Genomic DNA, 17,279 nt, shown 5'->3' with positions numbered 1-17,279 from the left:
ACAACTACTCAACTAGCACGACTTTGATATTATTACCTCCATATCTCAAAACAATCATCAAGCATCAAACTTCTCTTAGTATTCAAAACACTCATAAGAAAATTTTACTAATCTTGAATACCTAGCATATTAGGATTTTAAGCAAATTACCATGCTATTTAAGACTCTCAAAACAATCTATGTGAAGCATGAGAGATCAATAGTTTCTATAAAACAAATCCACCACCGTGCTCTAAAAGGATATAAGTGAAGCACTAGAGCAAATGACAAACTACTCCGAAAGATATAAGTGAAGATCCATGAGTAGTCAAACAATTATGCAACTATGTGAAGACTCGCTAACATTTAATAATTTCAGATCTTTGTATTTTATTCAAACAGCAAGCAAAACAAAAGTAAATAAAATGACGCTCCAAGCAAAACACATATCATGTGGTAAATAAAAATATATCTCCAAGTAAAGTTACCGATGAACAAAGACGAAAGAGGGCATGCCTTCTGGGGCATCCCCAAGCTTAGGCTCTTGGTTGTCCTTGAATATTTCCTTAGGGTGCCTTGGGCATCCCCAAGCTTAGGCTCTTGCCACTCCTTATTCCATATTTCATTGAATCTTTACCCAAAACTTGAAAACTTCACAACACAAAATTTAACAGAAAACTTGCAAGGTCCGTTAGTATAAGAAAATAAATCACCACTTCGGTACTGTTTTGAACTCATTATAAATACATATTGGTGTAATATCTACTGTATTCCAACTTATCTATAGTTCATACCCTCCGATACTACTCATAGATTCATCAAAGTAAGCAAACAACACATCAAAAACAGAATCTGTCAAAAACAGAACAGTCTGTAGTAATCTGGATCAAACGTATACTTCTGGAACTCATAAAATTCTCAAATAAATTTCTGGACCTGAGTAATTTATCTATTAATCATCTTCAAAAAGAATTAGCTAAATAGAACTCTCCAAATAAAAAATGGCAGGAAATCTCGTGAGCGCTAAAGTTTCTATTTTTTACGGCATGATCGCAAAGACTTTCCCCAAGTCTTCCCAAAGGTTCTAGTTGGCACAAGCACTAATTAAAAGCATAAAACCACATCTAAACAGAGTCTAGAAGTATTATTTATTACTAAACAGGAACAAAAATAAAGTTGGGTTGCCTCCCAACAAGCGCTATCGTTTCACGCCCCTAGCTAGGCATGATGATTTCAACGATGCTCACATTTAAGTCTAACCCACTTCCTATGCATAGGGATTTTGTGAGCAAACAACTTGTGGGAACAAGAATCAACTTGCATAGGAAAGTAAAACAAGCATAACTTCAAAAATTTTAAGCACATAGAGAGGAAACTTGATATTATTGCAATTCCTACAAGCTTATATTCCTCCCTCATAATAATTTTCAGTAGCATCATGAATGAATTCAACAATATAACCAGCACCTAAATCATTCTTTTCATGATCTACAAGCGTAGAAATTTTACTACTCTCCACATAAGCAAAATTCTTCTCACGAATAATAGTGGGAGCAAACCCAACAAAATAATTATCATGTGATTGAAAATTAAGATCAAGATGACAAGTTTCATGGTTATCATTATTCTTTAAATCATACGTGTCATCACAATAATCATCATAGATAGGATGCATGCTTTCATCATAGTAAATTTGCTCATCAAAGCTTGGGGGACAAAAAATATCATCTTCATCAAACATAGATTCCCAAAGCTTGTGGCTTTGCATATCATTAGCATCATGGATATTCAAGGAATTCATACTAACAACATTGCAATCATGCTCATCATTCAAATATTTAGTGCCAAACATTTTAATGCATTCTTCTTCTAACACTTTGGCACAATTTTCCTTTCCAACATACTCACGAAAGATATTAAAAAGATGAAGCGTATGAGGCAAACTTAATTCAATTTTTTGTAATTTTCTTTTATAAACTAAACTAGTGATAAAACAAGAACTAAAAGACTCGATTGCAAGATCTAAAGATATACCTTCAAGCACTTACCTCCCCGGCAATGGCGCCAGAAAAGAGCTTGATGTCTACTACACCACCTTCTTCTTGTAGACGTTGTTGGGCCTCCAAGTGCAGAGGTTTGTAGGACAGTAGCAAATTTCCCTCAAGTGGATGACCTAAGGTTTATCAATCCGTAGGAGGCGTAGGATGAAGATGGTCTCTCTCAATAAACCCTGCAACCAAATAACAAAGAGTCTCTTGTGTCCCCAACACACCCAATACAATGGTAAATTGTATAGGTGCACTAGTTCGGCGAAGAGATGGTGATACAAGTGGTATGTGGATGGTAGATAAATGTTTTTGTAATCTGAAAATATAAAAACAGCAAGGTAACTAATGATAAAAGTGAGCGTAAACAGTATTGCAATGATATGAAACAAGGCCTAGGGTTCATACTTTCACTAGTGCAAGTCCTCTCAACAATAATAACATAATTGGATCACATAACTATCCCTCAACATGCAACAAAGAGTCACTCCAAAGTCACTAATAGTGGAGAACAAACGAAGAGATTATGGTAGGGTATGAAACCACCTCAAAGTTATTCTTTCCAATCAATCCGTTGGGCTATTCCTATAAGTGTCACAAACAGCCCTAGAGTTCGTACTAGAATAACACCTTAAGACACAAATCAACCAAAACCCTAATGTCACCTAGATACTCCAATGTCACATCAAGTATCCATGGGTATGATTATACGATATGCATCACACAATCTCAGATTCATCTACTCAACCAACACATAGAACCTCAAAGAGTGCCCCAAAGTTCCTACCGGAGAATCACGACGAAAACATGTGCCAACCCCTATGCATAGGTTCATGGGCGGAAATCGCAAGTTGATCACCAAAACATACATCAAGTGAATCACGTGGTATCCCGTTTTCACCACAGATACGCACGGCAAGACATACATCAAGTGTTCTCAAATCTTTAAAGACTCAATCCGATAAGATAACTTCAAAGGGGAAACTCAATCCATTACAAGATAGTAGAGGGGGAGAAAACATCATAAGATCCAACTATAATAGCAAAGCTCGCGATACATCAAGATCATACCACCTCAAGAACACGAGAGAGAGAGATCAAACACATAGCTACTGGTACATACCCTCAGCCCCGAGGGAGAACTACTCCCTCCTCGTCATGGAGAGCACCGGATGATGAAGATGGTCACCGGAGAGGGATTGCCCCCTCCGGCAGGGTGCTGGAATGGGTCTAGATTAGCTTTCGGTGGCTATGGAGGCTTCTGGCGGCGGAACTCCTGATCTATTGTGGTCCCCGATCGTTTTAGGGTATGTGGAGATATATAGGCGGAAGAAGTACGTCAGGGGGCCACGAGGGGCCCACGAGGGTGGAGGGCGCGCCCAGGGGGTGGGCGCGCCCCCTACCTCGTGGCCTCCTCGTAGATCCCCTGACATGCACTCCAAGTCTTCTGGGGTTCTTCTGATCCAAATATAAGTTCCGTGAAGTTTCAGGTCAATTGGACTCCGTTTGGTTTTCCTTTTATGTGATATTCTAAAACAAGGTAAAACCAGAAACTGGCACTGGGCTCTGGGTTAATAGGTTAGTCCCAAAAATGATATAAAAGTGTATAATAAAGCCCATAAACATCCAAAGCAGTAGATAATATAGCATGGAGCAATCAAAAATTATAGATACGTTGGAGACGTATCAGCCCGTAGCATTCTCCACCTCGAGCGTCACCTTGGATATCTTCTCGTCATCTTGCGCCATGCAGCTCGTCCGGCTTCTAATTCAGCCGATGCCTTTTCGGCAGCAGCATCGCTACGCCGGGCCTACTCCTTGGCCCGGGCCAGCTCCGCTCGAAGAACTTCAACGGTGGCAGCACTATTTGCAGCCAAATTTCAGCGTTATGCTTACACTACAAACATGTATGAGGATTGAACCGAATACATACCTTGCGACTCGTCAAGACACATATTGATTAAAGCAAGATCATCCCCTGCCACATCAAGCTTCCGCTGCAAATCAGCAATCTCCATTGTCCGGGAAGTGGCCAAAGGGGAAGCAGCGTACGTTCAAGGTTTATCAGGTTAGTCCTCAAAATGATCGTTTTTTGATCCTCCGTTTTGCTTCCCAACGGAAGCCAACCCGAGTATCAGGGGCTACTACCTATACACAGGCATATCTTCACAAATGACAAATAGCTGAAAATATTGTGTTACAAACCTCGAAGCCCTTCAGTAGGCTCATGAGGTACGTTGTTCCCCCCAGACAGATGCTTTCCGCAACATGTCTCGCAACATATCCGGAGTCTCTGGGTTTCTAGAAACTGCTCCAACAACACGATCATCCTTTGAAGGAATCTGCTCGCATGCCTCCAAAATCGCTGTCGACTGTGAACCGGGCAGTCCGGGGCCCTCGTTACCATCAGCCCCGGAATCTCGGACAGTCAGAGGTCCACCTTGGGGTACCGCCTCTTCTCTCCCCTGGTCTAAATGGACCCTCCGGGATGACACTTCAGAGTCATCTGCCTTGATGGGCGAGGAGGTTGGAGGAGGCGTCTCGCTCTCCATCATCTCTAGAAGAAGACTCCCCGAAGAAGAGGATCGCCCAGAAAAACTCTGTGCTGACCTGTAAAAAAGCATGAATGCGTTATGGTAACAGCAACGGGACAGGAAGCTATCAAGGCACTCTGGATTCTCCTACGGTTTGACCGAGGGTTTGTCCCCTTGTTGGAGCTGCTCAACGGCATCGTCTTCCAAGCGCAAGCTGGTCGACAGTGGCATCTTGCCCTTCTTGAAAAACCGCTCCTCCTCATCTTCGAAGGCGGCCCTTTTCCTCCTGTTTGGAGAGGGAACACTTGGTCCTTTCCTGCCTCCATCTTCGGGCGAGGAAAGGTCGATTTCTCCGGACTCAGTGTCCGACTTGCCTCCAGAACCAAGGTCATCTTGGGTCCTCTCGCCCTCCCCTATTGATTCCTGGTATGGCACCGAGGCCGGCATCCTTGTTAACACAAGAGTAGCTCAGTCTTTGGGAAGGGGAGCCGGACACCTAATCAATTGCACCTTCTTTATCCAGCCCTGAAAAAGGATGATACCATTGGTTTCTTGCCACTGGATATCTGACTATAAGGTATTCGGCAAACGTGTACTTACCGGGGTGTCCGGATGGTTGCAGTCTAGGCCGACATCTCTAGCAGTGTCCGGCCATTGCCTTCGTTTTCCAAAGACTAATCTCCACATTCCTTCGTGTGTTGTGCCAAAGAAGTTCTAAAGAGTCCGCGGCCCTTCCGGATTGAACTCCCATAGGCAGAGAGGCCATCGCTGGCACGGCAAGGTCCGACGAACTAGCATTATATGAACGACGCTGGCTATGTCGATGTCCCTCTCAATGAGGTTCCGGATGCGACTTTGCAGAGTTTGCACATCATTCATTGATCCCCAATCTAGCCCCTTATTAATCTACAATGCAAGTTGAGTTGGAGGGCTGGGTCGAAATACGGGCACGGTCGCCCACTTGGAGATGCGGGGCTTGGTGATATCGAACCACCCCTGCTGCCACAGATCGGAAGATTTGGTGAAGGATCCTTTCAGCCAAACAATGCTAGCAAGCTTGCTTACTACAGCGCCGCCGCACTCGTCCTGCTCCCCCTCTACCACTTGCGGCTCCACATCGAAGGTCTTGAGCCACAAGCCAAAGTGCGGAGGAGTTCGGAGGAGGGCTTCACATGTGACAATAAACGTCGAGATAAGAAGAATAGAGTCCGGGGCCAAATCGTGGAAGTCTAGCCCGTAATAATACATGAACCCTCGGACGAAGGGGTTAAGTGCAAATCCCAACCGACGGAGGAAGTGGGACACGAACACGACCCTCTCGCCGGATCTGGGGGTGGGAATGACCTGCCCCTCGGCGGGAAGCCGATGATGGATTTCAGCGGTCAGGTACCGCGCTGCCCGAAGCTTTGCAATGTCTTCCTTTGTGACAGAAGAGGCTACCCACCGCCCTTGACGACTAGATCCGGGCATGGTTGGGGCTGGTGGTGACGGAAGCCCGAGAGTTGGAGCTCAGGGTAGCAGGAGTTGAGGAAGAGGCAGGCCTGGAAGAAAAAGATGGGTATGTACCCCTATATAAAGGCTGCAAATATCAAATGTCTCCTCTCGGGCCTCAAGAACCTGCTTGTTTCCAAGGAATTGTACCCAAGTGACGGTTGGGTTGCCCACGTTCGGGTCGATAGGAATCCCTTAAAAAGGGATGTACGATCTCTGTTTGGATAAAATACGCCAATAATGCCATGTCCTGGGACGTGGGGCGACGGGCCGGCTAAAACGGTTCGCAAGTAAAGGCCGGTGTTATATTACCAAAAGGTGGTCAGTGGGTTGAACCCATGAAATATTGTTACTCTACGGTTGTGCATACAAGTCCGGATCCGACCGCTATCTTGAAGTTCAGATAACAAGGAACCCACCGTGCAATGCCGAAGACAATCTGCGCGCTGAACTCCTCGTCATTGAAGCCAGGTTCAGGGGCTACTGACGGAGTCTTGGACTAAGGGGTCCTCGGGCGTCCGGCCTGTTATCTATTGGGCCAGATTGATGGGTTGTGAAGACATGAAGACCGAAGACCATACCTGTGTCCGGATTGGACTCTCCTTGGCGTGGAAGGCAAGCTTGGCGACCTACTATGAAGATTCCTTCTTATGTAACCGACTCTATGTAAACCCTAGATCCCCTTGCTGTCTATATAAACCAGAGGGGATAGTCCAGAAAGGACACCTCCATTACCATAGTCATGTAGGCTAGGCTTTTAGGGTTTAGCCACCACGATCTCATGGTAGATCAACTCTTGTAACACCCATATTCATCAATATCAATCAAGCAGGACGTAGGGTATTACCTCCACAGAGAGGGCCCGAGCCTGGGTAAACATTGTGTCCCATGTCTCCTATTACCATCGGTCCTAGACGCACAGTTCGGGACCCCCTACCCAAGATCCGCCGGTTTTGACACCGACAGTGACCGTGAAGGAATTGACAACCCCTTTGTCGCATTGGTTGCGAGGTTCTTATTTGTTTGTGTAGGTATGAGGTGACTCACGCGTGGTCTCCTACTGGATTGATACCTTGGTTCTCAAAAACTGAGGGAAATACTTACGCTGCTTTACCGCACCACCCTTTCCTCTTCAAGCGAAAACCAATGCAGTGCTCAAGAGGTAGCACTCATCCGCCAGCTATGACATCGAGGTCATCAACAGCGACGGCCTAAGGTGGGCTATGTCACAGGTTAAGTGGCCCCCGGATAGTCTCGGCCTCACCTTGGACCGGCTCGTCTCTGCCGAGTGGTGGCCGCCTTGACGTCTTCAAGTCGCTCCCGCGGACCTGCATTGTTTGCCGCTTTGGAAGGGACCCAACACTGCCATTTCAAGCCATAGGGGAGCCACCGTCACTTCCGTTTCAAAGTCACCTCCATTGACCGGCTATCAAGTTGAGTCGCCATGGTCGGATCAATTCCTCAATATGGCAGTCGCTCCGTGAGGTTTCTGGAGTTCTTTTCGAGACAAGTCCTGAGAAGATTCGCCGGGGCGCTGAAAAATCGAATTAGCAAATCCAGCGGATGTCAACTAGTTGTCCCATGATCATAAAATCTTCTGCAGTCCGAGTGAAGGCCGAAGCAAACCCAACCATCGATTCCCAAAAGTGGCTAAAGACACGTAGGCTGGTTAAAGCATCACTCCTAAAAAAAGGGGCCCATGATCCGAGGGACGCGGATGTGAATCCATCCAAACTAACCACGACCTATGGCTGGCTTCGTTCCACCTCCGGCTCGAATCCGCCTCCGCTGCTACCATACCACGCCGAGCCGTCACTATTAAATCGCCGGCCTCAAGATGCTAACCGGCGCGCCAAGACGCCCGTCGCTGAGCCGCTGGCCGCTTCTACTGCCTATCTCCACCGAGTCGTCGACGTACTGCCGATACTAGTACATGGAGGAAGAGAAAGACAGAATAACAGCCATGCATGGCACATCTACACTGATATTTGGTCCGATCAAATTCTAGCCTACACGCGGATCATTTGTCGTCCGGATAAATCAGGTGATATTCATCCGAGTCTACTTTTAAAACATATTGTTTTTTGTCAAAAAAACAATCTATCTTTGCTGCAATGTTTTTATGCAGGATAATTATTTATGACAAATGTATTGTCATACCGCAGACATGGGGCGCGTGCCAGCATAGTTTTGCAGTGGCATTCTTCCGGGCCATGCTACTCGACGGATACACATGCAAATCGCCGCCCCCGCTATTCAGTTTACATCCGTCCACGCATGCGGCCGACTCATTGTCCGCACCGGTTTACAAACATCACGGCCAATTCACCCGTCTGCACCGGTTTACCCCACTGCGGTCGGTTCACCCGTGATTAATTTCAGCTTCATACAGTTATCATCAACTTCATGGCGGGTTATTTCCGGCCTAAACACATCAGGTGATACCCATATGAAATATATTTTATTAGCACATATTATTTTTATCAAAGAGCAGTTTATCTTTGCCTTGGTCTGCAATACTGTTTATGCAGGACAATTGTTCATTACAAATGAGGCGCTATGTTACGGGCACGGAGCACGCGCTAGTAACATTCTGCACTGGTGTTTCGTCCGTGTCCTACCACCCGGTGAATGAACGTGAGAAGGTCGCCGTCCCTGTGTCCCGGTTTACATCAGCTTGCCGGGACCGCGCCCGCGATTAACTCGCCCGTTAGAGCCGGTTTATGACACCGGTGCCGATCTTCCCCGTCCGCACCAGCTTACAATGACGCGACCGACTCATCTGTCCGAGCTGCCTCTGATGTTGCGGTCGTCCTTGTCGTCCGTCTCTCACGGCCTGGTTTACATCAACATACCGGGCCGCACCTGTTTGCATGAGCTGTTTATTGAGTATGAGCAAGTCACAGCTTGGGTAGCCCGGCTTTTCTTTCGACAAAATGGAGGCAAATCATCATATACTATCAACCACCGTCTGCGCTGGGTGGTTCAATGGGAAGGCACACAAATCGCCGCCTCTACAGTTTGGTTAAACTTCAAATCACCAGTTGGAAGGAACCATTGGCCGAGTTGCTGACACGGCTCATACGGGATCATTTACAACCCACCGCAGTCACCTCAACCTTCTGCGGATTCACATCGTGCTATCAACACCAATGATATACAAGTTATGCCGGTTTATATCACGGTCAAATATGGAGAATCTCAAGCCAACTCCTCGAGTCACCTTGAGACTTGGGGGCTACCATGATATGACTTAGCAAACGTTGCCGATTTTCAGTGAAGTCAAGAACCCCAATACGTTGGAGGGAAAGATAACCCGGTCCCGATTCACATCGTGCTGTCAGAAGATTTCCGGATTAGAAAGTATATGACAGTTACAAAATCCCGGCTCAATGAAGAAGTTTCGAGTCATCAGAAAAGGATTCTGGTTTACAATCCGGTACAAGGGAAATTTGTTCTCCGACAAAGCTCTAAAACTCTCCAATCCGGTTTAAGAATTTCTGGTTCAAAAAGGAATTAACTTCTCGCAAGTTCGATTTTAAAGGCCGTCAGAAAATTTCCGGCTAAAAATGAAGATTGCGGTTTAAAATCCGGTTTAAGGGAAAGATGTCTCCCTCAAAGCTTTGAAGCTCTCAATATCCGGTTCAAGATCACGGTTCAAAGAAGAACTTATCTCTTGCAAAGAGTTAAAAATTGCCGAAGAGGACCTGCTGCCACGATGCGCAGTTCAAACATGGATATCCCGCCTTACTGGCCTGACATATTATTGATCACATGGGGGCGTCTGCTTCATAAAGTGGGGTCTCTGTTCTTTTACATCATGTGTGGTTACACGGAGTTGCTCTGTCTTAAAGCGGCCTCCGGTTTACCCCTTGAAAATTTTATAAATATCACTTGGGGGTTTGGTCGTGTCCGAACCAATACAGTACCTCTTGATAGGCGAGAGCCACCAGATCACTTGGGGACTTGGTCACGTCTGAACCAGTCATGCCTCTTGATCGGCCTAAGGCCGCAGAATCACTTGGGGGCTTGGTCGAACCCGAACCATTGCCATGCCACTTGATCAGCGTAAATGCCACGGTTTCATTTGGGGACCTGGCTGACTTGAACCATAGCTACACCTATCGGGAGCTTGGTCATGTCCGACCATGGTAACACCATCTGATCAGCTCAAATAAGCTTCTTTTTGCAAACGGTTTTATCATTGCTTTTGCTTCACAAGTTTCTTTGATAGATATTTCTTTCTTTTTGTTGCGTTTTTAAACCGACATTTCTTAAACCGGTTCGACTGTCAATTACAAATGGACGGGACACGGTCAAATCTTAATCCGGAGACTATCTGCCCGGTTTGATTTTCTGTTACCATCCTATTATGGAGTAAACCAGTGTTTATCAACCCGACTTGGCTTTTAACTACAAGTTGTCAGTACACGATCAAGTTATAATCCGGAGTCTATCAGCCCGATCTAGTTTGACTACAAGTCACCAGTATTATATATGGTTAATCCGGTGTTTATCAAAGCCCGACATGGTTTTATCATAAACCGGCACAATATGAAAGGAGTTATCAGTACTCAAGATTTGGGTTATCACCCTTACTACAAAAAGTTGGTAAAACCAACAATGTGATTCAATGTCACAGGTGTCATATATTTCATATTTGATTATTCTTAAGTGCAGCCATGGTTATAAACCTGGGTTATATGTTGGGCGTTATGACCCGTCCGGCGGTAAACCGCCAGGACACTTTAAACTTGTTGTATGCAGAAACAGGTTGAATAAAGCATAATTACAAATCACCGGTGTTTATTGAACCGGCCTGGCCTTGGACTATAAGTCGCCAGTATATATTTGGATTGCGCCATTGGAATTATGCGCTTATAAATCATTGGGTATATTATTCAAATAGCCAACATGGCTGGATTTTTTATGGTTATCAATAACCAGTATTATGATTAAGGTTTTCAAAGTCGCTTTAGTGCAATGTCTATTATTTTTTATTCTACAATGGAAGGAATAGTCCTGAGTCACTGCAGGCTTACAACCCGGCACTTGGGGGCTATATTATTCAAATCGAGATTACATGCAAGTCTCATGTCGCTCCAAGCATGCATCATAACACTTGGGGGCTAATGTAAAGTCATTTTTACTAGTCTTATTGAAGACCTGACTCATCATATTATAATGAGCCGGCCCTTGGGGGCTACCAATTGCTCCTGTCAACAATTCAAGGTTCACACGTTTTCATCTATTATTGAAGGATCCACTGCTCAGTTGGTAAAGCACAAAACTCACAACCTTGTGGATATGGGTTCAAGCCCCATGATGGGAGTTACATAATATAATGTTATTCTCAATGAAGTATATATAAAGTCCCAGCTCAATATTATCTTACTGAGCCGGCCCTTGGGGGCTACACGTTGCTGTTAAAAGTCTACATGATCATATTTTCAAAGTCCCTGCTCATTATTTACATAATGACCCGGCCCTTGGGGGCTACACTGGTTGAAGTTTTTTATGAGCATCAGGAAATTACAAGTCCCTGGTTGCTGCAAGCATGACAACCCGACACTTGGGGGCTACATATATGGAGTATTAAGTTTATATGATTGAGATGAACTAATCGGTCAGTTTATATGATTGAGATGAACTAATCAGATTTCTTCAAGGTTGAAACACTTATTGGAGCAAGTCTTAAGTTATCACTATGTTCTCCTCTTAAGACTTGGGGGCTACAGGTATTATGCATATAAAGGAGGAACATCTTCATCTGTTTTGAGCAAATCAGGAAGATCAATTACATGACCCGGTGTCGACGACAATTATGACCCGGCGCCATCAATATTTATAAACCAGACATTTTGGTAATATTAAACCGGCAAGTTTTACATCTTCAAACCGGCTGAATATCAGATAAGTATTTTCAGACCCATATTTCTTAAACCGGCGGAGCTGAGTCAAAGGAGTTATTCTTCACAATATTTCTTGGTGATAAGCCAATGTCGGAAAATTGATTATGAAGCTGGTCTGTTGACCCGGATTTCCCAGAAGGAGGAAATAACAAGGACTTAAGGATGATCAGGTTCCGGTTTACAAAAATTCTTAACCCGGAGCATAACCTGTCAAATTTGTTCTTGTGTTTATTTTGCAACATAAGTTTACCATGAATAAATCCAAGATAAACTTGGGGGCTAATGTCGGGGATATACCCCGCGGTGTAAACCGGCCGGAAGTTAACCCGGCCGGACTTGGCGGTTTATCTGAAGACCCCGCTGACACTTGGCGAGTTACTAACGACCCGCCCTGACCTAGCGGTTTTCAAGCAACCCACCTGGTCATTATCACTCACTGGTGATCCGGCATGCGGGACAGACGGATGACAAGGCCCAAGGCCTAGAAGGCCGGTTCACATTTAACGGTGGGCCGGTTTAAGAGGAAAGGCATGAAGAATATTTGTCCTACAAGGAGTTAAGACCTAGACTTATATCCTGTTTGTATTAGAGATAGACTAGTCCTAATCCTAATAGGACTCTACATGTAACCCGCCCCTCCAACATATATAAGGAGGGGCAGGGCTCCCCAAAAGGGACAAGATTCACAAGTTCCACGGGTTGGACAAGTTAGGTTTAGATAATAGCTCTCGAGATAAAGCACTCTTGTAACCGTGGTCATCATCATCAATATCAATGAAGCAGGATGTAGGCTTTTACCTCCACCGTGAGGGGCCGAACCTGGGTAAAACATCGCGTCTCTCGTCCCGCTGAACCCCTCTCAAGCTACCACATAGATGTGTTGGCCTCGCGACTAAGTCCTGACACTAAGGACATCTGCCATGACAATTCCACGACACTCGCTGTCAATAATTTGCTATTCTACATCACCATCGAGCCCCTTTTGTCATTTCTGAAGGACACGTCCTGCGACGCTGGCTTGGGATCCACAGCTTCCAAGTCAGACCTCATCAACGGCGACCACGAGGAGGGCACCCTCTCCGGCACTTCCAAGGGGAAAGAGCCCATCTGCTCTTCCAAGGGGAAAGCGCCCGTCTGCGACATCAGGGAGGGCACCCTATAGCCATGCTCTTCCAAGGGGAAGGAGCCCATCTGCGACAACATGGAGAGCATCCAGGGTCCGTGCTCTTCCCACGGGAACGAGCCCATCTGTGACAAGTGAGGAAACCCATGATTTGTTTTGCCATGCCTCTTCACAAGGGGAAACCCATGATTTATTTTGTCGAGTCCCTTTTGTAGTGTAGTGAGCATATGTGCAGTTTTAATTGCTATATCTGGTTGTTTGCAGTATGCCTTGTTTATTTCAGTTGTTCACAATGTGATGCTCTATACGTGCAATTATTTACTGTGCAGTATATTTCATCAATCCAGTTTTAAACATACCGATAGGAATGCATATATTTGCTTGCTGTTAAGCCTGTTATAGCTAGCATATGCCTCTTTTAAAGTTTGTTGATTGTTCGGTTGTTTGTAGTTAGCATATGTCCAGTTTCAAATGCTATCTTTGGTTGTTTGAAGTATGCCTTGTTTATTCCAGTTATTCACAACATGATGTTCTATATGTGCAAGTATGAACTGTTGTGCTTAACATGCTTCTCGATGTACCTACATAGGACAATTTTGGGAACGACTGCTATTTTCCATCGAGGTTAGTTTCATCCCATAGCTTATATCTGCTCACTGTTCAGGATATCGGTAGCTGGTACCAGATAGGCCGGCGGCTGATTATCTGCAACCCATTTATCGTTAGGTTAACTAGGGCCATATGTGATATATCTGAGGCTACATAGAAACATGCATTGTACTTAATGTCTAAATATGCAATCCTAGGCTACATAGCAACAAGGAAGAGTGTTACATTAATGTTCTAATGATGTTTAGATATACGTAGAAGAGCAGCAGGAGAACAACAACAACAACAACACAACCATGTTTGGATACTCAACTTAGCTAGAGTTTAGAGTTAGTTTCTAGCTCATTACTAACCCTGAGCTAACTCCATCCAAAGAGTTGTTTGGAAGGCAGGGTTAGATTGACAATAAATGCACTAGGAGAACTAGTTCCAATTAGCACCTCTTGGGTTGGATAGTTTTTTTGGGTGGGTTATAGATGCAACTAGCTCAAACTAGCCTCATGTTTAGATATACTTTAGGGCTATTTGAGCCCGAACTAGCTCAAACTAACTATAACCCCTGGATACAGCAGCAGTTAATCATGCAATAATTTGTAAGAATGCACTAAACTCCTTCCGACCCATAATATAAGATGTTAATTCATCTAATATGTGAGTATATTGGATGTTATAAGATACTCCCTCCGTTCCTAAATATTTGTCTTTTTAAAGATTTCAAATGGACTACCACATACGGATGTATATAGACATATTATAAAAGAGTGGTGTACTACATCATTGTGCAATTGTTGTTTAGCTTCTAATATTAACTTGGTGCTTTTAGGAACATATGTCATTGGTAAAGATCCGCGCTTCGACCCTTTTGCGTATGGGGCAATGAGATATCGATGAACCAGCATCAAGTGAGGAAGCTGATAAAGATTGTTAGTAAAATGGGTCCACAGATGGCAATTAAACTATTTGTTTACACTTTATTCAAGACAAAAGTGAACTGCAGGATGGTAAGTAAGAACACTGTAGCCTTCTTTTTACTGCCATAATGAGTTGTGTTAGATGACAATGTCTAAATCTTTTTCCTTTGCAGTAGTTGCCAAAGCAGTTTACTCAAGATTACCTCTCAAACTACATGATTGGTGGGCATGCAAAGGTTAAAGTATTTCTACCAGAACATGATGATTATCTAGATGTTTTCATGAAGACTGTGAAGGATGGGCGGTTGGCCATCACAAGGGGTTGGACTAGAGTCATGCGTGCCTTCTGGATGGAGGAGGGCACAATATGGTCATTCCGCTTCACCTTGTTCAGCAACCAGAATATATTTCGCCTCTTTCTTTACCCTCTTTAATAGTACAAGTATACAACTGTGGTTCATCATTCTTTATTTGGTTCTTATGTAATTCTTGAACATATGTACCTATGAATCGAATAATGCATTGGTTGTTTGAACCTGATTGATATGAATAAAGATGTAGCATACATTCAAATCCAAATTCAAATTCAAATCCGGTACAATTTGAAATAGCAGCAATTAAATTATGGTGAAATTACACTCTCCAGGTTGTTACGGCACACACGGTTGGTAAAGCACAAACGTTTGTGATATACACCATAATTCGAGATGGTTCACAGAGATGAAACGCGTGCAAGCATGCACACAGTTGCCGTTTCCAAAGCGTGTGCGATTTCAGGGAATGTCACAAATGACGCGGGCAAACTAAATGTTTGTGCTAGTTGCCTTATCGTACACGATTCGCAACCATGAAATGTTTTTGATGAAGTATGCATCGTAAATGTTCCACCATAGAATAGCGTGTGCGATAGTTGTCGCGTACGACAATGTTACGACGGTCTGACGTTTCGTAATCCTGTCCGACACTCGTACAAGGATTAGCTAATCTTCTTAATAGTTAACTGTTTGTGATGGGCCGCGCAACGTACATGTTCTAAAATAGTGAGTTGTTTGTGATGGGCCGTGCATCATAAACTTAGCACCACAGAATACCGACTGCGATGGCAATGCGAGCAGAAACGAGTTGGAGTACTGTAGGGTCCCTATCCCCGACGGTTTTTGGGTCGTGTGGGAAGGACCACCCTATTGCCCACAGTCACTTGGCGACGGTTCCAAATGTCGTCGTGGAAAGGTGTTAAAAACTGTTTGTTTAGGACCAAGGCGCACCAATGACTGATTGTTTGAATGTTATCCGTATAGAGTTAGCGATTAATTGTTTGTTTTGTACAAAAGATTTTTGCTAATAATCCAACTAGGGTTAGCTTGCGTGCTAATAATTCATGGCTAGATCTTGAGAATTGATTTTCAATGTCTTACGTATATGTTTGTGCCTTTTTCTTCCTGATCTTCAGAATTGATTTTGAATGTCCTACATGTTATGCCATTTTTTATTTCAGATTGGAATGTACACAGATGAGGCTTCGGCCAACGCCGCCGCCGGATGTAGATCTTGGACCCAACTGTGCGGCCAGAAGTGGCCCCCTGGACCTGAGGAACAAGTAGAATCTCCGGCGGACTGCATCAGCGATCTCCCGAATGGCATCCTTGGGGAGATCATGTCCCTTCTCCCCACCAAGAATGGATGCCGCACACAAGTCCTTGCATCTCGGTGGCGCACTCTGTGGCGCATCGCGCCTCTTAATCTCGACTGTCGTCAGCTATCTATCGATGATGATTCTGAACTCCCCAGAGCCATCGTCTCGTCCCACGAGGGCTCCGTTCAAGGCATCTGCATCCCGGCATGCTACCTGCTGGACATACCCTGCATGGTGGCCGCCTGGCTGACATCTCGTCAATTCGATAAACTCCAGCAACTTGAGTTGTACCATGACTATGTATGTAACATACCACAAACCGATGTATCTGTGCCCTCACCACTAATGTCCATCTCGTGGTTTTCCTCCTCTCTCCACACCGCCACCTTCGCCCGGTGCCATCTAGCAGACAATCTGGTACAAATGCTTCGACTCCCACTATTAAAAAAACATGCGCTTGTGGTGGTTGATATGTTGGAGACCGCACTACACAGCATCATCCACTCCAGCTGCCCTGCCCTGGAGCGCTTGCTACTTGTTTTTGGAATGGACATTCGTATCCGTTGTCTCAAAATAAAGTCGCCCCACCTTGTAAGCATGGGAATTTGTTTTTTGGGCATGATCTCATCATCAAAGAGGCCCCTTCACTTCAAAGGTTGCTCCTTGATTCTGTTATAGTACCTTCGCAAATAATTGTAGTCTCTGTGCCTAAACTAGAGACCTTGGGTGCAAACGTGATCCTTTTAGATGGTTCAAGACGGTGTTTTGCTCCACACCTATTGAGGTATTGTATATTATTCATGTAAACTTCTGTAATCTGCTTTTTTCATTTGTGAGCATAAGTTAAGTATCATCTTGGAGTACACTTTTGGTACTAATATTATGTTGTATGCTCAATGAAGAGCTTGTCCATCATATCAGTGGTGGTGGATTATGTCAAGATCTTACATATCAGTATGTGGTGTTTTGATCTAGACATAATTGTTGGCTTGCTGCAATGCTTTCAATGTCTGGAGAATTTGTATATAAAGGTGATGATTTC

This window comes from Triticum dicoccoides, chromosome 2A (assembly GCF_002162155.2).
Source record: "Triticum dicoccoides isolate Atlit2015 ecotype Zavitan chromosome 2A, WEW_v2.0, whole genome shotgun sequence".
Taxonomy (NCBI): domain Eukaryota; kingdom Viridiplantae; phylum Streptophyta; class Magnoliopsida; order Poales; family Poaceae; genus Triticum; species Triticum dicoccoides.
Note: the sequence above shows the minus strand (reverse complement) of the source record.